We start from the raw sequence: 23912 nt of genomic DNA on the forward strand, positions 1-23912 counted from the left end.
CAGCAGGCATCACTTTCATTCAAGGAGCCTGTGGTAAAGCATTGCAGCATGTGGCTCCTTGAATGAAAAGGCTGCCTGCTGGGTGTGTGCTGTGGCATTCTGGGGTCACACCTTTGCTCCGCTTAGCCGCTTCTTTTGTTTAAAAGGAGGGGCTGTGCGCATTAAAGGTAATAATGCCAGTGCATCCCAGCTCTGCTTCTTTTAGCAGCCCCCAACTCTTAGGTGAGGGGGGTTCTTGATGGTGGCGTGGACTAAGCACACCCCTGCCTAGGCCACGCCCCCTAACGAGAGCCCCCCTCAATTTCTAATCCCACTTAAAGCACTGCTTAGAGTCACCTTGGAAGTGACTTTAGAATAGGTTGCATAAGTAAGCCAAGTGGCAAATAACTTTGTGGTGCAAAATACCTAAATTGGACTAGTATTATATATGGAGCAACTCTATAGTCATTAGGCATTGAGGCTTGGCCAGGACAGCTGCCCCTCATAATGTAGCCTCGAGCGTGGAGTCTATAATGGCAGCAGTCCGTGGCAGCAGTAAGCCTTCCCAAAAGTGGTTGTAACTGGCCCAAAGATGACATCTTGTGCAAATGCTCTTATCCAGTGCATGCCAAAGAATGGTCTAGATGTCACCTGCTCCATCTTGTCAGGCGCGTCTCATGGGCTGCAAGTTGCCTTCCCATGTGCTGACTGTAGGCGCTAAGGGCTCAATAGGAATGTACTAAGAACATTTTTCTGCTGACAGCGGATGCTAGTAGCTGTTGCTGTTGCTGTGACCGTGAGTATTAATGGCCGGTTAGCTCAGTTGGTTAGAGCGTGGTGCTAATAACGCCAAGGTCGAGGGTTCGATCCCCGTACTGGCCACACCCTTTTAAGTTTCCTTTTAAAATTGGAGCGTCATGAATGAAGAACTCTCATTGGACGAATATGAAATCTGTAAAATAATAAGCCGATGTGGAATTCTGAGTAATAGCACAATATAAGCAAAGACGTCCTCTGGCTAATGACAAAAACAGTTCTTTGGCTCCTGAAATGACTACATGTCCTAGTGCTGTAGCAAAAGGACTGCAAGAAGGCAGTCTATCCGTGGTCCTCCTCTTCTTAGCCGGCGGTGGCAACACAGGTATTTCCCACCAGTCCCAAATTGATAACATCACTCCAAGTTTGCAGTGTGCTGACATCTCAGGAGTCTTCTGGCTTCTGAATTGTGGGAGTCGGATCACCCGCGGGGAGGAGATGGGCCCAACATCGCAGCACAGCACCCCTCTGGCCCGCCATGGGTAACTTAAACTTTGGACACCCCCTGAGAATCCCCCCTTTTTTGCAGGCCCCCCATCAATCAAATCGCTGTGTACCAATCTTTCCTCTTGGTTTCCTCTACAAGGTCTCATTGTTTGGAATAGGTCAAGGACCTGCTGGGATATCCTATCAGCAGCATCCCTGCCCCACTTAGCCGTGCCCAGCTTCTGATCCTGACAAATGCTATGGGACCTGGGCAGTCATTGCCAAAGAATGGCAACTGATTGATTACCTGTGCAAATGATAACCATGCCCGGCAAATGTGTGAGTGCAAAGGCAATTGATTACAATTCCTGTAAATGGAGAAGGCATCTGGCAAATGATAACAGGGCTATCACCCACTTAACTGAAAATGTTGCAGGCAGGAGGCATGACTGCGCAACGATGCTCAGTACGGCGGGGTAGAAGCGGCTTGGAATGGGGAGTAAGCAAGAGCACAACAAATCTCACAGCTTTGAGAGGAGAGAGTGTTTAAGCAATCATTAACAGGCAGCAACACCAAAGGGACGTCATTTCACCAAAATGCCAGGGGTAGCGGAAGTGAAATCACACGACCCTTGACCCCCTGATGACATCACAGGAAGTGATGTCATTTGACCCCACCCTGAAGTGATATCGCAGGAAGCGATGGAACACAACCTTTCACCCGTTGACGAAACAGCAAGTGGCATCACATAGCATTGTACACCACGAAAAATATGGTTACAATATCACTATAGTGTGATGTACATAATGTGATGTACATTTCATACAAGAATGGATTGCCATATGTATTGTTAAGATCAGAGTGTATAGGCCCATATTCCCAAATTACTGTGAATGCAAGCAGAAGTCCATGACCAAATGATAATGATGTGTTATTATATAGCACTTACGCTTAAGCGCTTTATATTGTAAAAATATACACCCAATATCACCCAACATGTGTTGGTACTCATTTATCGACCTCAGAAAGATGAAAGGCTGAGTTGAGGCGTTTAAGAACAGACTAAATCAGTGACTCACCCCCTGAAGTGTGCCTGAAATAAACCTTTAATGAGTCTAGCAATGATTGTATAGCATTCCAGAAAGACACATTATTTGGTATTCCTATTCTTTCTTATTTAGGGTCAGTGCTGAAAGTGTTAGACTTTTGGCACTCCTGTTCTTATTTTTCTTATTTTTTTTAACGGCCCTGAACAAGAAAGCCAGCCACTCCAGAAGTAAAGAGCTACATGGTGCTGGCCACAGCCTAGGAGCTTGCATTACAAAACCCCCCCAAAAAAACAAAAAAAGAGAACTTTTTTCAAGAGGTTGTAAGGGAGAACACAGATTTCGCAAGGGAGACCTCAGAGGTCGCAGATGCGACCTCTAGCAACCCCCAACTGACGTCCCCGGGTACAGTGGCAGGAGACATCTCTGCCCATATCAACATACGCCCCAGGGTGAAGACAAAGACTTAATGCTGGGCCAGATTTTACATGCCTCGCACCCCCAATGATTAATCTCTCTTTGTGAAACTAAATATCCTCAACATTGGGGTGGAAAATGGTTGCCATTGGCCAATGGAAGTAATACTAGATGAAGGAAGGGACATGCACCAACATTCAACCTGATGCCTCAGAGGAAGTCCAGTTTTTTGCAGCATGTGTTTGTGTGCATGTGTGCCTTGCAAGTCCCAGGTTTGACACCTGATAAGCTCGCCTAGTGGGTTAATGCACCTACCACAGCAATCGATATGTAACCTGCAGGCAACACATCCAGTTCCTGGTGAGATACACGGACAGAAGTGACTTCCCGGAAAAAAGACATTTCAAGGAGCATCATCAGTCTTTGATACTTAGAGGCAGAGCTTTAAGTGGGCTGGGGCTAGCATGGGCCGAGATCCGGCAGTCTCCAGAAAAGGCTCCTAAGCCGGGGCCCTGCCGGGGACTCACCCCCGACTAGCCCCAGCCATGCTGACACCTGAGGCCGCCCGTGCAGCGGCTGCACGGTTACACAAGCTGCCTGCAGGTGTCAGCACTACGGATTAGAAAAAAAGTAATTGCCTTTTCTTTTTTTCTAAACCGAAGTGCTGTCACCTGCAAGCAGCAGGTGCAACCGTCCAGTGCGGGCTGCCTGGTGGCTCTGTACTCTGAAACAGGAGGAGGGCTGGACTGCCAGGCCTCCTTTTGTTTCTGAGTAAATAGCCATCACCCAGCATGAAGCCCCTGCGCTACTCACGCTGGCTGATGGCTATTTACTCAGAAACAAAAGGCAAGCTGGGCAGTTCAGACCTCCTCCTGTTTCAGAGTACAGAGCCATCAGCAGCAGGCATCACTTTCATTCAAGGAGCCTGTGGTAAAGCATTGCAGCATGTGGCTCCTTGAATGAAAAGGCTGCCTGCTGGGTGTGTGCTGTGGCATTCTGGGGTCACACCTTTGCTCCGCTTAGCCGCTTCTTTTGTTTAAAAGGAGGGGCTGTGCGCATTAAAGGTAATAATGCCAGTGCATCCCAGCTCTGCTTCTTTTAGCAGCCCCCAACTCTTAGGTGAGGGGGGTTCTTGATGGGGGCGTGGACTAAGCACACCCATGCCTAGGCCACGCCCCCTAACGAGAGCCCCCCTCAATTTCTAATCCCACTTAAAGCACTGCTTAGAGTCACCTTGGAAGTGACTTTAGAATAGGTTGCCATAAGTAAGCCAAGTGGCAAATAACTTTGTGGTGCAAAATACCTAAATTGGACTAGTATTATATATGGAGCAACTCTATAGTCATTAGGCATTGAAGCTTGGCCAGGACAGCTGCCCCTCATAATGTAGCCTCGAGCGTGGAGTCTATAATAGCAGCAGTCCGTGGCAGCAGTAAGCCTTCCCAAAAGTGGTTTTAACTGGCCCAAAGACGACATCTTGTGCAAATGCTCTTATCCAGTGCATGCCAAAGAATGGTCTAGATGTCACCTGCTCCATCTGGTCAGGCGCGTCTCATGGGCTGCAAGTCGCCTTCCCATGTGCTGACTGTAGGCGCTAAGGGCTCAATAGGAATGTACTAAGAACATTTTTCTGCTGACAGCGGCTGCTAGTAGCTGTTGCTGTGACCGTGAGTATTAATGGCCGGTTAGCTCAGTTGGTTAGAGCGTGGTGCTAATAACGCCAAGGTCGCGGGTTCGATCCCCGTATTGGCCACACCCTTTTAAGTTTCCTTTTAAAATTGGAGCGTCATGAATGAAGAACTCTCATTGGACGAATATGAAATCTGTAAAATAATAAGCCGATGTGGAATTCTGAGTAATAGCACAATATAAGCAAAGACGTCCTCTGGCTAATGCCAAAAACAGTTCTTTGGCTCCTGAAATGACTACATGTCCTAGTGCTGTAGCAAAAGGACTGCAAGAAGGCAGTCTATCCGTGGTCCTCCTCTTCTTAGCCGGCGGTGGCAGCACAGGTATTTCCCGCCAGTCCCAAATTGATAACATCACTCCAACTTTGCAGTGTGCTGACATCTCAGGGGTCTTCTGGCTTCTGAATTGTGGGAGTCGGATCACCCTGCGGGGAGGAGATGGGCCCAACATCGCAGCACAGCACCCCTCTGGCCCGCCATGGGTAACTTAAACTTTGGACACCCCCTGAGAATCCCCCCTTTTTTGCAGGCCCCCCATCAATCAAATCGCTGTGTACCAATCTTTCCTCTTGGTTTCCTCTACAAGGTCTCATTGTTTGGAATAGGTCAAGGACCTGCTGGGATATCCTATCAGCAGCATCCCTGCCCCACTTAGCCGTGCCCAGCTTCTGATCCTGACAAATGCTATGGGACCTGGGCAGTCATTGCCAAAGAATGGCAACTGATTGATTACCTGTGCAAATGATAACCATGCCCGGCAAATGTGTGAGTGCAAAGGCAATTGATTAGAATTCCTGTAAATGGAGAAGGCATCTGGCAAATGATAACAGGGCTGTCACCCACTCAACTGAAAATGTTGCAGGCAGGAGGCATGACTGCGCAACGATGCTCAGTACGGCGGGGTAGAAGCGGCTTGGAATGGGAGTAAGCAAGAGCACAACAAATCTCACAGCTTTGAGAGCAGAGAGTGAGTGTTTAAACAATCATTAACAGGCAGCAACCCCAAAGGGACGTCATTTCACCAAAATGCCAGGGGTAGCGGAAGTGAAATCACACGACCCTTGACCCCCTGATGACATCACAGGAAGTGATGTCATTTGACCCCACCCTGAAGTGATATCGCAGGAAGCGATGGAACACAACCTTTCACCCGTTGACGAAACAGCAAGTGGCATCACATAGCATTGTACACCACGAAAAATATGGTTACAATATCACTATAGTGTGATGTACATAATGTGATGTACATTTCATACAAGAATGGATTGCCATATGTATTGTTAAGATCAGAGTGTATAGGCCCATATTCCCAAATTACTGTGAATGCAAGCAGAAGTCCATGACCAAATGATAATGATGTGTTATTATATAGCACTTACGCTTAAGCGCTTTATATTGTAAAAATATACACCCAATATCACCCAACATGTGTTGGTACTCATTTATCGACCTCAGAAAGATGAAAGGCTGAGTTGAGGCGTTTAAGAACAGACTAAATCAGTGACTCACCCCCTGAAGTGTGCCTGAAATAAACCTTTAATGAGTCTAGCAATGATTGTATAGCATTCCAGAAAGACACATTATTTGGTATTCCTATTCTTTCTTATTTAGGGTCAGTGCTGAAAGTGTTAGACTTTTGGCACTCCTGTTCTTATTTTTCTTATTTTTTTTAACGGCCCTGAACAAGAAAGCCAGCCACTCCAGAAGTAAAGAGCTACATGGTGCTGGCCACAGCCTAGGAGCTTGCATTACAAAACCCCCCCAAAAAAACAAAAAAAGAGAACTTTTTTCAAGAGGTTGTAAGGGAGAACACAGATTTCGCAAGGGAGACCTCAGAGGTCGCAGATGCGACCTCTAGCAACCCCCAACTGACGTCCCCGGGTACAGTGGCAGGAGACATCTCTGCCCATATCAACATACGCCCCAGGGTGAAGACAAAGACTTAATGCTGGGCCAGATTTTACATGCCTCGCACCCCCAATGATTAATCTCTCTTTGTGAAACTAAATATCCTCAACATTGGGGTGGAAAATGGTTGCCATTGGCCAATGGAAGTAATACTAGATGAAGGAAGGGACATGCACCAACATTCAACCTGATGCCTCAGAGGAAGTCCAGTTTTTTGCAGCATGTGTTTGTGTGCATGTGTGTCTTGCAAGTCCCAGGTTTGACACCTGATAAGCTCGCCTAGTGGGTTAATGCACCTACCACAGCAATCGATATGTAACCTGCAGGCAACACATCCAGTTCCTGGTGAGATACACGGACAGAAGTGACTTCCCGGAAAAAAGACATTTCAAGGAGCATCATCAGTCTTTGATACTTAGAGGCAGAGCTTTAAGTGGGCTGGGGCTAGCATGGGCCGAGATCCGGCAGTCTCCAGAAAAGGCTCCTAAGCCGGGGCCCTGCCGGGGACTCACCCCCGACTAGCCCCAGCCATGCTGACACCTGAGGCCGCCCGTGCAGCGGCTGCACGGTTACACAAGCTGCCTGCAGGTGTCAGCACTACGGATTAGAAAAAAAGTAATTGCCTTTTCTTTTTTTCTAAACCGAAGTGCTGTCACCTGCAAGCAGCAGGTGCAACCGTCCAGTGCGGGCTGCCTGGTGGCTCTGTACTCTGAAACAGGAGGAGGGCTGGACTGCCAGGCCTCCTTTTGTTTCTGAGTAAATAGCCATCACCCAGCATGAAGCCCCTGCGCTACTCACGCTGGCTGATGGCTATTTACTCAGAAACAAAAGGCAAGCTGGGCAGTTCAGACCTCCTCCTGTTTCAGAGTACAGAGCCATCAGCAGCAGGCATCACTTTCATTCAAGGAGCCTGTGGTAAAGCATTGCAGCATGTGGCTCCTTGAATGAAAAGGCTGCCTGCTGGGTGTGTGCTGTGGCATTCTGGGGTCACACCTTTGCTCCGCTTAGCCGCTTCTTTTGTTTAAAAGGAGGGGCTGTGCGCATTAAAGGTAATAATGCCAGTGCATCCCAGCTCTGCTTCTTTTAGCAGCCCCCAACTCTTAGGTGAGGGGGGTTCTTGATGGGGGCGTGGACTAAGCACACCCATGCCTAGGCCACGCCCCCTAACGAGAGCCCCCCTCAATTTCTAATCCCACTTAAAGCACTGCTTAGAGTCACCTTGGAAGTGACTTTAGAATAGGTTGCCATAAGTAAGCCAAGTGGCAAATAACTTTGTGGTGCAAAATACCTAAATTGGACTAGTATTATATATGGAGCAACTCTATAGTCATTAGGCATTGAAGCTTGGCCAGGACAGCTGCCCCTCATAATGTAGCCTCGAGCGTGGAGTCTATAATAGCAGCAGTCCGTGGCAGCAGTAAGCCTTCCCAAAAGTGGTTTTAACTGGCCCAAAGACGACATCTTGTGCAAATGCTCTTATCCAGTGCATGCCAAAGAATGGTCTAGATGTCACCTGCTCCATCTGGTCAGGCGCGTCTCATGGGCTGCAAGTCGCCTTCCCATGTGCTGACTGTAGGCGCTAAGGGCTCAATAGGAATGTACTAAGAACATTTTTCTGCTGACAGCGGCTGCTAGTAGCTGTTGCTGTGACCGTGAGTATTAATGGCCGGTTAGCTCAGTTGGTTAGAGCGTGGTGCTAATAACGCCAAGGTCGCGGGTTCGATCCCCGTACTGGCCACACCCTTTTAAGTTTCCTTTTAAAATTGGAGCGTCATGAATGAAGAACTCTCATTGGACGAATATGAAATCTGTAAAATAATAAGCCGATGTGGAATTCTGAGTAATAGCACAATATAAGCAAAGACGTCCTCTGGCTAATGCCAAAAACAGTTCTTTGGCTCCTGAAATGACTACATGTCCTAGTGCTGTAGCAAAAGGACTGCAAGAAGGCAGTCTATCCGTGGTCCTCCTCTTCTTAGCCGGCGGTGGCAGCACAGGTATTTCCCGCCAGTCCCAAATTGATAACATCACTTCAAGTTTGCAGTGTGCTGACATCTCAGGGGTCTTCTGGCTTCTGAATTGTGGGAGTCGGATCACCCTGCGGGGAGGAGATGGGCCCAACATCGCAGCACAGCACCCCTCTGGCCCGCCATGGGTAACTTAAACTTTGGACACCCCCTGAGAATCCCCCCTTTTTTGCAGGCCCCCCATCAATCAAATCGCTGTGTACCAATCTTTCCTCTTGGTTTCCTCTACAAGGTCTCATTGTTTGGAATAGGTCAAGGACCTGCTGGGATATCCTATCAGCAGCATCACTGCCCCACTTAGCCGTGCCCAGCTTCTGATCCTGGCAAATGCTATGGGACCTGGGCAGTCATTGCCAAAGAATGGCAACTGATTGATTACCTGTGCAAATGATAACCATGCCCGGCAAATGTGTGAGTGCAAAGGCAATTGATTACAATTCCTGTAAATGGAGAAGGCATCTGGCAAATGATAACAGGGCTGTCACCCACTCAACTGAAAATGTTGCAGGCAGGAGGCATGACTGCGCAACGATGCTCAGTACGGCGGGGTAGAAGCGGCTTGGAATGGGGAGTAAGCAAGAGCACAACAAATCTCACAGCTTTGAGAGGAGAGAGTGTTTAAGCAATCATTAACAGGCAGCAACACCAAAGGGACGTCATTTCACCAAAATGCCAGGGGTAGCGGAAGTGACATCACACGACCCTTGACCCCCTGATGACATCACAGGAAGTGATGTCATTTGACCCCACCCTGAAGTGATATCGCAGGAAGCGATGGAACACAACCTTTCACCCGTTGACGAAACAGCAAGTGGCATCACATAGCATTGTACACCACGAAAAATATGGTTACAATATCACTATAGTGTGATGTACATAATGTGATGTACATTTCATACAAGAATGGAACGCCATATGTATTGTTAAGATCAGAGTATATAGGCCCATATTCCCAAATTACTGTGAATGCCAGCAGAAGTCCATGACCAAATGATAATGATGTGTTATTATATAGCACTTACGCTTAAGCGCTTTATATTGTAAAAATATACACCCAATATCACCCAACATGTGTTGGTACTCATTTATCGACCTCAGAAAGATGAAAGGCTGAGTTGAGGCGTTTAAGAACAGACTAAATCAGTGACTCACCCCCTGAAGTGTGCCTGAAATAAACCTTTAATGAGTCTAGCAATGATTGTATAGCATTCCAGAAAGACACATTATTTGGTATTCCTATTCTTTCTTATTTAGGGTCAGTGCTGAAAGTGTTAGACTTTTGGCACTCCTGTTCTTATTGTTCTTATTTTTTTTAACGGCCCTGAACAAGAAAGCCAGCCACTCCAGAAGTAAAGAGCTACATGGTGCTGGCCGCAGCCTAGGAGCTTGCATTACAAACCCCCCCCCAAAAAACAAAAAAAGGGAACTTTTTTCAAGAGGTTGCAAGGGAGAACACAGATGTCGCAAGGGAGACCTCAGAGGTCGCAGATGCGACCTCTAGCAACCCCCAACTGACGTCCCCGGGTACAGTGGCAGGAGACATCTCTGCCCATATCAACATACGCCCCAGGGTGAAGACAAAGACTTAATGCTGGGCCAGATTTTACATGCCTCGCACCCCCAATGATTAATCTCTCTTTGTGAAACTAAATATCCTCAACATTGGGGTGGAAAATTGTTGCCATTGGCCAATGGAAGTAATACTAGATGAAGGATGGGACATGCACCAACATTCAACCTGATGCCTCAGAGCAAGTCCAGTTTTTTGCAGCATGTGTTTGTGTGCATGTGTGTCTTGCAAGTCCCAGGTTTGACACCTGATAAGCTCGCCTAGTGGGTTAATGCACCTACCACAGCAATCGATATGTAACCTGCAGGCAACACATCCAGTTCCTGGTGAGATACACGGACAGAAGTGACTTCCCGGAAAAAAGACATTTCAAGGAGCATCATCAGTCTTTGATACTTAGAGGCAGAGCTTTAAGTGGGCTGGGGCTAGCATGGGCCGAGATCCGGCAGTCTCCAGAAAAGGCTCCTAAGCCGGGGCCCTGCCGGGGACTCACCCCCGACTAGCCCCAGCCATGCTGACATCTGAGGCCGCCCGTGCAGCGGCTGCACGGTTACACAAGCTGCCTGCAGGTGTCAGCACTACGGATTAGAAAAAAAGTAATTGCCTTTTCTTTTTTTCTAAACCGAAGTGCTGTCACCTGCAAGCAGCAGGTGCAACCGTCCAGTGCGGGCTGCCTGGTGGCTCTGTACTCTGAAACAGGAGGAGGGCTGGACTGCCAGGCCTCCTTTTGTTTCTGAGTAAATAGCCATCACCCAGCATGAAGCCCCTGCGCTACTCACGCTGGCTGATGGCTATTTACTCAGAAACAAAAGGCAAGCTGGGCAGTTCAGACCTCCTCCTGTTTCAGAGTACAGAGCCATCAGCAGCAGGCATCACTTTCATTCAAGGAGCCTGTGGTAAAGCATTGCAGCATGTGGCTCCTTGAATGAAAAGGCTGCCTGCTGGGTGTGTGCTGTGGCATTCTGGGGTCACACCTTTGCTCCGCTTAGCCGCTTCTTTTGTTTAAAAGGAGGGGCTGTGCGCATTAAAGGTAATAATGCCAGTGCATCCCAGCTCTGCTTCTTTTAGCAGCCCCCAACTCTTAGGTGAGGGGGGTTCTTGATGGGGGCGTGGACTAAGCACACCCATGCCTAGGCCACGCCCCCTAACGAGAGCCCCCCTCAATTTCTAATCCCACTTAAAGCACTGCTTAGAGTCACCTTGGAAGTGACTTTAGAATAGGTTGCCATAAGTAAGCCAAGTGGCAAATAACTTTGTGGTGCAAAATACCTAAATTGGACTAGTATTATATATGGAGCAACTCTATAGTCATTAGGCATTGAAGCTTGGCCAGGACAGCTGCCCCTCATAATGTAGCCTCGAGCGTGGAGTCTATAATAGCAGCAGTCCGTGGCAGCAGTAAGCCTTCCCAAAAGTGGTTTTAACTGGCCCAAAGACGACATCTTGTGCAAATGCTCTTATCCAGTGCATGCCAAAGAATGGTCTAGATGTCACCTGCTCCATCTGGTCAGGCGCGTCTCATGGGCTGCAAGTCGCCTTCCCATGTGCTGACTGTAGGCGCTAAGGGCTCAATAGGAATGTACTAAGAACATTTTTCTGCTGACAGCGGCTGCTAGTAGCTGTTGCTGTGACCGTGAGTTTTAATGGCCGGTTAGCTCAGTTGGTTAGAGCGTGGTGCTAATAACGCCAAGGTCGCGGGTTCGATCCCAGTACTGACCACACCCTTTTAAGTTTCCTTTTAAAATTGGAGCGTCATGAATGAAGAACTCTCATTGGACGAATATGAAATCTGTAAAATAATAAGCCGATGTGGAATTCTGAGTAATAGCACAATATAAGCAAAGACGTCCTCTGGCTAATGCCAAAAACAGTTCTTTGGCTCCTGAAATGACTACATGTCCTAGTGCTGTAGCAAAAGGACTGCAAGAAGGCAGTCTATCCGTGGTCCTGCTCTTCTTAGCCGGCGGTGGCAGCACAGGTATTTCCCGCCAGTCCCAAATTGATAACATCACTCCAAGTTTGCAGTGTGCTGACATCTCAGGAGTCTTCTGGCTTCTGAATTGTGGGAGTCGGATCACCCTGCGGGGAGGAGATGGGCCCAACATCGCAGCACAGCACCCCTCTGGCCCGCCATGGGTAACTTAAACTTTGGACACCCCCTGAGAATCCCCCCTTTTTTGCAGGCCCCCCATCAATCAAATCGCTGTGTACCAATCTTTCCTCTTGGTTTCCTCTACAAGGTCTCATTGTTTGGAATAGGTCAAGGACCTGCTGGGATATCCTATCAGCAGCATCACTGCCCCACTTAGCCGTGCCCAGCTTCTGATCCTGGCAAATGCTATGGGACCTGGGCAGTCATTGCCAAAGAATGGCAACTGATTGATTACCTGTGCAAATGATAACCATGCCCGGCAAATGTGTGAGTGCAAAGGCAATTGATTACAATTCCTGTAAATGGAGAAGGCATCTGGCAAATGATAACAGGGCTGTCACCCACTCAACTGAAAATGTTGCAGGCAGGAGGCATGACTGCGCAACGATGCTCAGTACGGCGGGGTAGAAGCGGCTTGGAATGGGGAGTAAGCAAGAGCACAACAAATCTCACAGCTTTGAGAGGAGAGAGTGTTTAAGCAATCATTAACAGGCAGCAACACCAAAGGGACGTCATTTCACCAAAATGCCAGGGGTAGCGGAAGTGACATCACACGACCCTTGACCCCCTGATGACATCACAGGAAGTGATGTCATTTGACCCCACCCTGAAGTGATATCGCAGGAAGCGATGGAACACAACCTTTCACCCGTTGACGAAACAGCAAGTGGCATCACATAGCATTGTACACCACGAAAAATATGGTTACAATATCACTATAGTGTGATGTACATAATGTGATGTACATTTCATACAAGAATGGAACGCCATATGTATTGTTAAGATCAGAGTATATAGGCCCATATTCCCAAATTACTGTGAATGCAAGCAGAAGTCCATGACCAAATGATAATGATGTGTTATTATATAGCACTTACGCTTAAGCGCTTTATATTGTAAAAATATACACCCAATATCACCCAACATGTGTTGGTACTCATTTATCGACCTCAGAAAGATGAAAGGCTGAGTTGAGGCGTTTAAGAACAGACTAAATCAGTGACTCACCCCCTGAAGTGTGCCTGAAATAAACCTTTAATGAGTCTAGCAATGATTGTATAGCATTCCAGAAAGACACATTATTTGGTATTCCTATTCTTTCTTATTTAGGGTCAGTGCTGAAAGTGTTAGACTTTTGGCACTCCTGTTCTTATTGTTCTTATTTTTTTTAACGGCCCTGAACAAGAAAGCCAGCCACTCCAGAAGTAAAGAGCTACATGGTGCTGGCCACAGCCTAGGAGCTTGCATTACAAAACCCCCCCAAAAAAACAAAAAAAGAGAACTTTTTTCAAGAGGTTGCAAGGGAGAACACAGATGTCGCAAGGGAGACCTCAGAGGTTGCAGATGCGACCTCTAGCAACCCCCAACTGACGTCCCCGGGTACAGTGGCAGGAGACATCTCTGCCCATATCAACATACGCCCCAGGGTGAAGACAAAGACTTAATGCTGGGCCAGATTTTACATGCCTCGCACCCCCAATGATTAATCTCTCTTTGTGAAACTAAATATCCTCAACATTGGGGTGGAAAATGGTTGCCATTGGCCAATGGAAGTAATACTAGATGAAGGAAGGGACATGCACCAACATTCAACCTGATGCCTCAGAGGAAGTCCAGTTTTTTGCAGCATGTGTTTGTGTGCATGTGTGCCTTGCAAGTCCCAGGTTTGACACCTGATAAGCTCGCCTAGTTGGTTAATGCACCTACCACAGCAATCGATATGTAACCTGCAGGCAACACATCCAGTTCCTGGTGAGATACACGGACAGAAGTGACTTCCCGGAAAAAAGACATTTCAAGGAGCAGCATCAGTCTTTGATACTTAGAGGCAGAGCTTTAAGTGGGCTGGGGCTAGCATGGGCCGAGATCCGGCAGTCTCCAGAAAAGGCTCCTAAGCCGGGGCCCTGCCGGGGACTCACCCCCGACTAGCCCCAGCCATGCTGACATCTGAGGCCGCCCGTGCAGCGGCTGCACGGTTACACAAGCTGCCTGCAGGTGTCAGCACTACGGATTAGAAAAAAAGTAATTGCCTTTTCTTTTTTTCTAAACCGAAGTGCTGTCACCTGCAAGCAGCAGGTGCAACCGTCCAGTGCGGGCTGCCTGGTGGCTCTGTACTCTGAAACAGGAGGAGGGCTGGACTGCCAGGCCTCCTTTTGTTTCTGAGTAAATAGCCATCACCCAGCATGAAGCCCCTGCGCTACTCACGCTGGCTGATGGCTATTTACTCAGAAACAAAAGGCAAGCTGGGCAGTTCAGACCTCCTCCTGTTTCAGAGTACAGAGCCATCAGCAGCAGGCATCACTTTCATTCAAGGAGCCTGTGGTAAAGCATTGCAGCATGTGGCTCCTTGAATGAAAAAGCTGCCTGCTGGGTGTGTGCTGTGGCATTCTGGGGTCACACCTTTGCTCCGCTTAGCCGCTTCTTTTGTTTAAAAGGAGGGGCTGTGCGCATTAAAGGTAATAATGCCAGTGCATCCCAGCTCTGCTTCTTTTAGCAGCCCCCAACTCTTAGGTGAGGGGGGTTCTTGATGGTGGCGTGGACTAAGCACACCCCTGCCTAGGCCACGCCCCCTAACGAGAGCCCCCCTCAATTTCTAATCCCACTTAAAGCACTGCTGAGAGTCACCTTGGAAGTGACTTTAGAATAGGTTGCCATAAGTAAGCCAAGTGGCAAATAACTTTGTGGTGCAAAATACCTAAATTGGACTAGTATTATATACGGAGCAACTCTATAGTCATTAGGCATTGAGGCTTGGCCAGGACAGCTGCCCCTCATAATGTAGCCTCGAGCGTGGAGTCTATAATGGCAGCAGTCCGTGGCAGCAGTAAGCCTTCCCAAAAGTGGTTGTAACTGGCCCAAAGACGACATCTTGTGCAAATGCTCTTATCCAGTGCATGCCAAAGAATGGTCTAGATGTCACCTGCTCCATCTTGTCAGGCGCGTCTCATGGGCTGCAAGTTGCCTTCCCATGTGCTGACTGTAGGCGCTAAGGGCTCAATAGGAATGTACTAAGAACATTTTTCTGCTGACAGCGGATGCTAGTAGCTGTTGCTGTTGCTGTGACCGTGAGTATTAATGGCCGGTTAGCTCAGTTGGTTAGAGCGTGGTGCTAATAACGCCAAGGTCGAGGGTTCGATCCCCGTACTGGCCACACCCTTTTAAGTTTCCTTTTAAAATTGGAGCGTCATGAATGAAGAACTCTCATTGGACGAATATGAAATCTGTAAAATAATAAGCCGATGTGGAATTCTGAGTAATAGCACAATATAAGCAAAGACTTCCTCTGGCTAATGCCAAAAACAGTTCTTTGGCTCCTGAAATGACTACATGTCCTAGTGCTGTAGCAAAAGGACTGCAAGAAGGCAGTCTATCCGTGGTCCTCCTCTTCTTAGCCGGCGGTGGCAACACAGGTATTTCCCACCAGTCCCAAATTGATAACATCACTCCAAGTTTGCAGTGTGCTGACATCTCAGGGAGTCTTCTGGTTTCTGAATTGTGGGAGTCGGATCACCCGCGGGGAGGAGATGGGCCCAACATCGCAGCACAGCACCCCTCTGGCCCGCCATGGGTAACTTAAACTTTGGACACCCCCTGAGAATCCCCCCTTTTTTGCAGGCCCCCCATCAATCAAATCGCTGTGTACCAATCTTTCCTCTTGGTTTCCTCTACAAGGTCTCATTGTTTGGAATAGGTCAAGGACCTGCTGGGATATCCTATCAGCAGCATCCCTGCCCCACTTAGCCGTGCCCAGCTTCTGATCCTGGCAAATGCTATGGGACCTGGGCAGTCATTGCCAAAGAATGGCAACTGATTGATTACCTGTGCAAATGATAACCATGCCCGGCAAATGTGTGAGTGCAAAGGCAATTGATTAGAATTCCTGTAAATGGAGCAGGTATCTGGCAAAGGATAACAGGGCTGTCACCCACTCAACTGAAAATGTTGCAGGCAGGAGGCATGACTGCGCAACGATGCTCAGTACGGCGGGGTAGAAGCGGCTTGGAATGGGAGTAAGCAAGAGCACAACAAATCTCACAGCTTTGAGAGCAGAGAGTGAGTGTTTAAACAATCATTAACAGGCAGCAACCCCAAAGGGACGTCATTTCACCAAAATGCCAGGGGTAGCGGAAGTGAAATCACACGACCCTTGACCCCCTGATGACATCACAGGAAGTGATGTCATTTGACCCCACCCTGAAGTGATATCGCAGGAAGCGATGGAACACAACCTTTCACCCGTTGACGAAACAGCAAGTGGCATCACATAGCATTGTACACCACGAAAAATATGGTTACAATATCACTATAGTGTGATGTACATAATGTGATGTACATTTCATACAAGAATGGATTGCCATATGTATTGTTAAGATCAGAGTGTATAGGCCCATATTCCCAAATTACTGTGAATGCAAGCAGAAGTCCATGACCAAATGATAATGATGTGTTATTATATAGCACTTACGCTTAAGCGCTTTATATTGTAAAAATATACACCCAATATCACCCAACATGTGTTGGTACTCATTTATCGACCTCAGAAAGATGAAAGGCTGAGTTGAGGCGTTTAAGAACAGACTAAATCAGTGACTCACCCCCTGAAGTGTGCCTGAAATAAACCTTTAATGAGTCTAGCAATGATTGTATAGCATTCCAGAAAGACACATTATTTGGTATTCCTATTCTTTCTTATTTAGGGTCAGTGCTGAAAGTGTTAGACTTTTGGCACTCCTGTTCTTATTGTTCTTATTTTTTTTAACGGCCCTGAACAAGAAAGCCAGCCACTCCAGAAGTAAAGAGCTACATGGTGCTGGCCACAGCCTAGGAGCTTGCATTACAAAACCCCCCCAAAAAAACAAAAAAAGAGAACTTTTTTCAAGAGGTTGCAAGGGAGAACACAGATGTCGCAAGGGAGACCTCAGAGGTTGCAGATGCGACCTCTAGCAACCCCCAACTGACGTCCCCGGGTACAGTGGCAGGAGACATCTCTGCCCATATCAACATATGCCCCAGGGTGAAGACAAAGACTTAATGCTGGGCCAGATTTTACATGCCTTGCACCCCCAATGATTAATCTCTCTTTGTGAAACTAAATATCCTCAACATTGGGGTGGAAAATGGTTGCCATTGGCCAATGGAAGTAATACTAGATGAAGGAATGGACATGCACCAACATTCAACCTGATGCCTCAGAGGAAGTCCAGTTTTTTGCAGCATGTGTTTGTGTGCATGTGTGTCTTGCAAGTCCCAGGTTTGACACCTGATAAGCTCGCCTAGTGGGTTAATGCACCTACCACAGCAATCGATATGTAACCTGCAGGCAACACATCCAGTTCCTGTTGAGATACACGGACAGAAGTGACTTCCCGGAAAAAAGACATTTCAAGGAGCATCATCAGTCTTTGATACTTAGAGGCAGAGCTTTAAGTGGGCTGGGGCTAGCATGGGCCGAGATCCGGCAGTCTCCAGAAAAGGCTCCTAAGCCGGGGCCCTGCCGGGGACTCACCCCCAACTAGCCCCAGCCATGCTGACATCTGAGGCCGCCCGTGCAGCGGCTGCACGGTTACACAAGCTGCCTGCAGGTGTCAGCACTACGGATTAGAAAAAAAGTAATTGCCTTTTCTTTTTTTCTAAACCGAAGTGCTGTCACCTGCAAGCAGCAGGTGCAACCGTCCAGTGCGGGCTGCCTGGTGGCTCTGTACTCTGAAACAGGAGGAGGGCTGGACTGCCAGGCCTCCTTTTGTTTCTGAGTAAATAGCCATCACCCAGCATGAAGCCCCTGCGCTACTCACGCTGGCTGATGGCTATTTACTCAGAAACAAAAGGCAAGCTGGGCAGTTCAGACCTCCTCCTGTTTCAGAGTACAGAGCCATCAGCAGCAGGCATCACTTTCATTCAAGGAGCCTGTGGTAAAGCATTGCAGCATGTGGCTCCTTGAATGAAAAGGCTGCCTGCTGGGTGTGTGCTGTGGCATTCTGGGGTCACACCTTTGCTCCGCTTAGCCGCTTCTTTTGTTTAAAAGGAGGGGCTGTGCGCATTAAAGGTAATAATGCCAGTGCATCCCAGCTCTGCTTCTTTTAGCAGCCCCCAACTCTTAGGTGAGGGGGGTTCTTGATGGGGGCGTGGACTAAGCACACCCATGCCTAGGCCACGCCCCCTAACGAGAGCCCCCCTCAATTTCTAATCCCACTTAAAGCACTGCTTAGAGTCACCTTGGAAGTGACTTTAGAATAGGTTGCCATAAGTAAGCCAAGTGGCAAATAACTTTGTGGTGCAAAATACCTAAATTGGACTAGTATTATATATGGAGCAACTCTATAGTCATTAGGCATTGAAGCTTGGCCAGGACAGCTGCCCCTCATAATGTAGCCTCGAGCGTGGAGTCTATAATAGCAGCAGTCCGTGGCAGCAGTAAGCCTTCCCAAAAGTGGTTTTAACTGGCCCAAAGACGACATCTTGTGCAAATGCTCTTATCCAGTGCATGCCAAAGAATGGTCTAGATGTCACCTGCTCCATCTGGTCAGGCGCGTCTCATGGGCTGCAAGTCGCCTTCCCATGTGCTGACTGTAGGCGCTAAGGGCTCAATAGGAATGTACTAAGAACATTTTTCTGCTGACAGCGGCTGCTAGTAGCTGTTGCTGTGACCGTGAGTATTAATGGCTGGTTAGCTCAGTTGGTTAGAGCGTGGTGCTAATAACGCCAAGGTCGCGGGTTCGATCCCCGTACTGGCCACACCCTTTTAAGTTTCCTTTTAAAATTGGAGCGTCATGAATGAAGAACTCTCATTGGACGAATATGAAATCTGTAAAATAATAAGCCGATGTGGAATTCTGAGTAATAGCACAATATAAGCAAAGACGTCCTCTTGCTAATGCCAAAAACAGTTCTTTGGCTCCTGAAATGACTACATGTCCTAGTGCTGTAGCAAAAGGACTGCAAGAAGGCAGTCTATCCGTGGTCCTCCTCTTCTTAGCCGGCGGTGGCAGCACAGGTATTTCCCGCCAGTCCCAAATTGATAACATCACTCCAAGTTTGCAGTGTGCTGACATCTCAGGGGTCTTCTGGCTTCTGAATTGTGGGAGTCGGATCACCCTGCGGGGAGGAGATGGGCCCAACATCGCAGCACAGCACCCCTCTGGCCCGCCATGGGTAACTTAAACTTTGGACACCCCCTGAGAATCCCCACTTTTTTGCAGGCCCCCCATCAATCAAATCGCTGTGTACCAATCTTTCCTCTTGGTTTCCTCTACAAGGTCTCATTGTTTGGAATAGGTCAAGGACCTGCTGGGATATCCTATCAGCAGCATCACTGCCCCACTTAGCCGTGCCCAGCTTCTGATCCTGGCAAATGCTATGGGACCTGGGCAGTCATTGCCAAAGAATGGCAACTGATTGATTACCTGTGCAAATGATAACCATGCCCGGCAAATGTGTGAGTGCAAAGGCAATTGATTACAATTCCTGTAAATGGAGAAGGCATCTGGCAAATGATAACAGGGCTGTCACCCACTCAACTGAAAATGTTGCAGGCAGGAGGCATGACTGCGCAACGATGCTCAGTACGGCAGGGGTAGAAGCGGCTTGGAATGGGGAGTAAGCAAGAGCACAACAAATCTCACAGCTTTGAGAGCAGAGAGTGAGTGTTTAAACAATCATTAACAGGCAGCAACCCCAAAGGGACGTCATTTCACCAAAATGCCAGGGGTAGCGGAAGTGAAATCACACGACCCTTGACCCCCTGATGACATCACAGGAAGTGATGTCATTTGACCCCACCCTGAAGTGATATCGCAGGAAGCGATGGAACACAACCTTTCACCCGTTGACGAAACAGCAAGTGGCATCACATAGCATTGTACACCACGAAAAATATGGTTACAATATCACTATAGTGTGATGTACATAATGTGATGTACATTTCATACAAGAATGGAACGCCATATGTATTGTTAAGATCAGAGTATATAGGCCCATATTCCCAAATTACTGTGAATGCCAGCAGAAGTCCATGACCAAATGATAATGATGTGTTATTATATAGCACTTACGCTTAAGCGCTTTATATTGTAAAAATATACACCCAATATCACCCAACATGTGTTGGTACTCATTTATCGACCTCAGAAAGATGAAAGGCTGAGTTGAGGCGTTTAAGAACAGACTAAATCAGTGACTAACCCCCTGAAGTGTGCCTGAAATAAACCTTTAATGAGTCTAGCAATGATTGTATAGCATTCCAGAAAGACACATTATTTGGTATTCCTATTCTTTCTTATTTAGGGTCAGTGCTGAAAGTGTTAGACTTTTGGCACTCCTGTTCTTATTTTTCTTATTTTTTTTAACGGCCCTGAACAAGAAAGCCAGCCACTCCAGAAGTAAAGAGCTACATGGTGCTGGCCACAGCCTAGGAGCTTGCATTACAAAACCCCCCCAAAAAAACAAAAAAAGAGAACTTTTTTCAAGAGGTTGCAAGGGAGAACACAGATGTCGCAAGGGAGACCTCAGAGGTCGCAGATGCGACCTCTAGCAACCCCCAACTGACGTCCCCGGGTACAGTGGCAGGAGACATCTCTGCCCATATCAACATACACCCCAGGGTGAAGACAAAGACTTAATGCTGGGCCAGATTTTACATGCCTCGCACCCCCAATGATTAATCTCTCTTTGTGAAACTAAATATCCTCAACATTGGGGTGGAAAATGGTTGCCATTGGCCAATGGAAGTAATACTAGATGAAGGAAGGGACATGCACCAACATTCAACCTGATGCCTCAGAGGAAGTCCAGTTTTTTGCAGCATGTGTTTGTGTGCATGTGTGCCTTGCAAGTCCCAGGTTTGACACCTGATAAGCTCGCCTAGTTGGTTAATGCACCTACCACAGCAATCGATATGTAACCTGCAGGCAACACATCCAGTTCCTGGTGAGATACACGGACAGAAGTGCTTCCCGGAAAAAAGACATTTCAAGGAGCATCATCAGTCTTTGATACTTAGAGGCAGAGCTTTAAGTGGGCTGGGGCTAGCATGGGCCGAGATCCGGCAGTCTCCAGAAAAGGCTCCTAAGCCGGGGCCCTGCCGGGGACTCACCCCCGACTAGCCCCAGCCATGCTGACACCTGAGGCCTACCGTGCAGCGGCTGCACGGTTACACAAGCTGCCTGCAGGTGTCAGCACTACGGATTAGAAAAAAAGTAATTGCCTTTTCTTTTTTTCTAAACCGAAGTGCTGTCACCTGCAAACAGCAGGTGCAACCGTCCAGTGCGTGCTGCCTGGTGGCTCTGTACTCTGAAACAGGAGGAGGGCTGGACTGCCAGGCCTCCTTTTGTTTCTGAGTAAATAGCCATCACCCAGCATGAAGCCCCTGCGCTACTCACGCTGGCTGATGGCTATTTACTCAGAAACAAAAGGCAAGCTGGGCAGTTCAGACCTCCTCCTGTTTCAGAGTACAGAGCCATCAGCAGCAGGCATCACTTTCATTCAAGGAGCCTGTGGTAAAGCATTGCAGCATGTGGCTCCTTGAATGAAAAGGCTGCCTGCTGGGTGTGTGCTGTGGCATTCTGGGGTCACACCTTTGCTCCGCTTAGCCGCTTCTTTTGTTTAAAAGGAGGGGCTGTGCGCATTAAAGGTAATAATGCCAGTGCATCCCAGCTCTGCTTCTTTTAGCAGCCCCCAACTCTTAGGTGAGGGGGGTTCTTAATGGTGGCGTGGACTAAGCACACCCATGCCTAGGCCACGCCCCCTAACGAGAGCCCCCCTCAATTTCTAATCCCACTTAAAGCACTGCTTAGAGTCACCTTGGAAGTGACTTTAGAATAGGTTGCCATAAGTAAGCCAAGTGGCAAATAACTTTGTGGTGCAAAATACCTAAATTGGACTAGTATTATATATGGAGCAACTCTATAGTCATTAGGCATTGAGGCTTGGCCAGGACAGCTGCCCCTCATAATGTAGCCTCGAGCGTGGAGTCTATAATAGCAGCAGTCCGTGGCAGCAGTAAGCCTTCCCAAAAGTGGTTGTAACTGGCCCAAAGACGACATCTTGTGCAAATGCTCTTATCCAGCGCATGCCAAAGAATGGTCTAGATGTCACCTGCTCCATCTTGTCAGGCGCGTCTCATGGGCTGCAAGTCGCCTTCCCATGTGCTGACTGTAGGCGCTAAGGGCTCAATAGGAATGTACTAAGAACATTTTTCTGCTGACAGCGGCTGCTAGTAGCTGTTGCTGTGACAGTGAGTATCAATGGCCGGTTAGCTCAGTTGGTTAGAGCGTGGTGCTAATAACGCCAAGGTCGCGGGTTCGATCCCCGTACTGGCCACACCTTTTTAAGTTTCCTTTTAAAATTGGAGCGTCATGAATGAAGAACTCTCATTGGACGAATATGAAATCTGTAAAATAATAAGCCGATGTGGAATTCTGAGTAATAGCACAATATAAGCAAAGACGTCCTCTGGCTAATGCCAAAAACAGTTCTTTGGCTCCTGAAATGACTACATGTCCTAGTGCTGTAGCAAAAGGACTGCAAGAAGGCAGTCTATCCGTGGTCCTCCTCTTCTTAGCCGGCGGTGGCAGAACAGGTATTTCCCGCCAGTCCCAAATTGATAACATCACTCCAAGTTTGCAGTGTGCTGACATCTCAGGAGTCTTCTGGCTTCTGAATTGTGGGAGTCGGATCACCCTGCGGGGAGGAGATGGGCCCAACATCGCAGCACAGCACCGCTCTGGCCCGCCATGGGTAACTTAAACTTTGGACACCCCCTGAGAATCCCCCCTTTTTTGCAGGCCCCCCATCAATCAAATCGCTGTGTACCAATCTTTCCTCTTGGTTTCCTCTACAAGGTCTCATTGTTTGGAATAGGTCAAGGACCTGCTGGGATATCCTATCAGCAGCATCCCTGCCCCACTTAGCCGTGCCCAGCTTCTGATCCTGGCAAATGCTATGGGACCTGGGCAGTCATTGCCAAAGAATGGCAACTGATTGATTACCTGTGCAAATGATAACCATGCCCGGCAAATGTGTGAGTGCAAAGGCAATTGATTACAATTCCTGTAAATGGAGAAGGCATCTGGCAAATGATAACAGGGCTATCACCCACTTAACTGAAAATGTTGCAGGCAGGAGGCATGACTGCGCAACGATGCTCAGTACGGCGGGGTAGAAGCGGCTTGGAATGGGGAGTAAGCAAGAGCACAACAAATCTCACAGCTTTGAGAGGAGAGAGTGTTTAAGCAATCATTAACAGGCAGCAACACCAAAGGGACGTCATTTCACCAAAATGCCAGGGGTAGCGGAAGTGACATCACACGACCCTTGACCCCCTGATGACATCACAGGAAGTGATGTCATTTGACCCCACCCTGAAGTGATATCGCAGGAAGCGATGGAACACAACCTTTCACCCGTTGACGAAACAGCAAGTGGCATCACATAGCATTGTACACCACGAAAAATATGGTTACAATATCACTATAGTGTGATGTACATAATGTGATGTACATTTCATACAAGAATGGAACGCCATATGTATTGTTAAGATCAGAGTGTATAGGCCCATATCCCCAAATTACTGTGAATGCAAGCAGAAGTCCATGACCAAATGATAATGATGTGTTATTATATAGCACTTACGCTTAAGCGCTTTATATTGTAAAAATATACACCCAATATCACCCAACATGTGTTGGTACTCATTTATCGACCTCAGAAAGATGAAAGTCTGAGTTGAGGCGTTTAAGAACAGACTAAATCAGTGACTCACCCCCTGAAGTGTGCCTGAAATAAACCTTTAATGAGTCTAGCAATGATTGTATAGCATTCCAGAAAGACACATTATTTGGTATTCCTATTCTTTCTTATTTAGGGTCAGTGCTGAAAGTGTTAGACTT

The 23912-nt window shown here is 47.8% G+C and overlaps 6 non-coding genes across 6 annotated transcripts; all 6 read left to right on the forward strand.

Annotated features, from left to right (window-relative positions):
- Positions 1-787: 787 nt before the first annotated feature.
- Positions 788-861, forward strand: TRNAI-AAU (transfer RNA isoleucine (anticodon AAU)). The gene has a single exon. It is a non-coding gene; the product is annotated as a tRNA-Ile (tRNA).
- Positions 862-4364: 3503 nt separating this feature from the next.
- Positions 4365-4438, forward strand: TRNAI-AAU (transfer RNA isoleucine (anticodon AAU)). Its single transcript has one exon. It is a non-coding gene; the product is annotated as a tRNA-Ile (tRNA).
- A 3507-nt stretch (positions 4439-7945) lies between these two features.
- Positions 7946-8019, forward strand: TRNAI-AAU (transfer RNA isoleucine (anticodon AAU)). Its single transcript has one exon. It is a non-coding gene; the product is annotated as a tRNA-Ile (tRNA).
- A 7088-nt stretch (positions 8020-15107) lies between these two features.
- TRNAI-AAU (transfer RNA isoleucine (anticodon AAU)) lies at positions 15108-15181 on the forward strand. The gene has a single exon. It is a non-coding gene; the product is annotated as a tRNA-Ile (tRNA).
- A 3507-nt stretch (positions 15182-18688) lies between these two features.
- TRNAI-AAU (transfer RNA isoleucine (anticodon AAU)) lies at positions 18689-18762 on the forward strand. The gene has a single exon. It is a non-coding gene; the product is annotated as a tRNA-Ile (tRNA).
- Positions 18763-22270: 3508 nt separating this feature from the next.
- TRNAI-AAU (transfer RNA isoleucine (anticodon AAU)) lies at positions 22271-22344 on the forward strand. Its single transcript has one exon. It is a non-coding gene; the product is annotated as a tRNA-Ile (tRNA).
- Positions 22345-23912: the final 1568 nt, after the last annotated feature.

This window comes from Ambystoma mexicanum, chromosome 1p (genome assembly GCF_040938575.1).
Source record: "Ambystoma mexicanum isolate Mex_15411 chromosome 1p, UKY_AmexF1_1, whole genome shotgun sequence".
NCBI lineage: Eukaryota > Metazoa > Chordata > Amphibia > Caudata > Ambystomatidae > Ambystoma > Ambystoma mexicanum.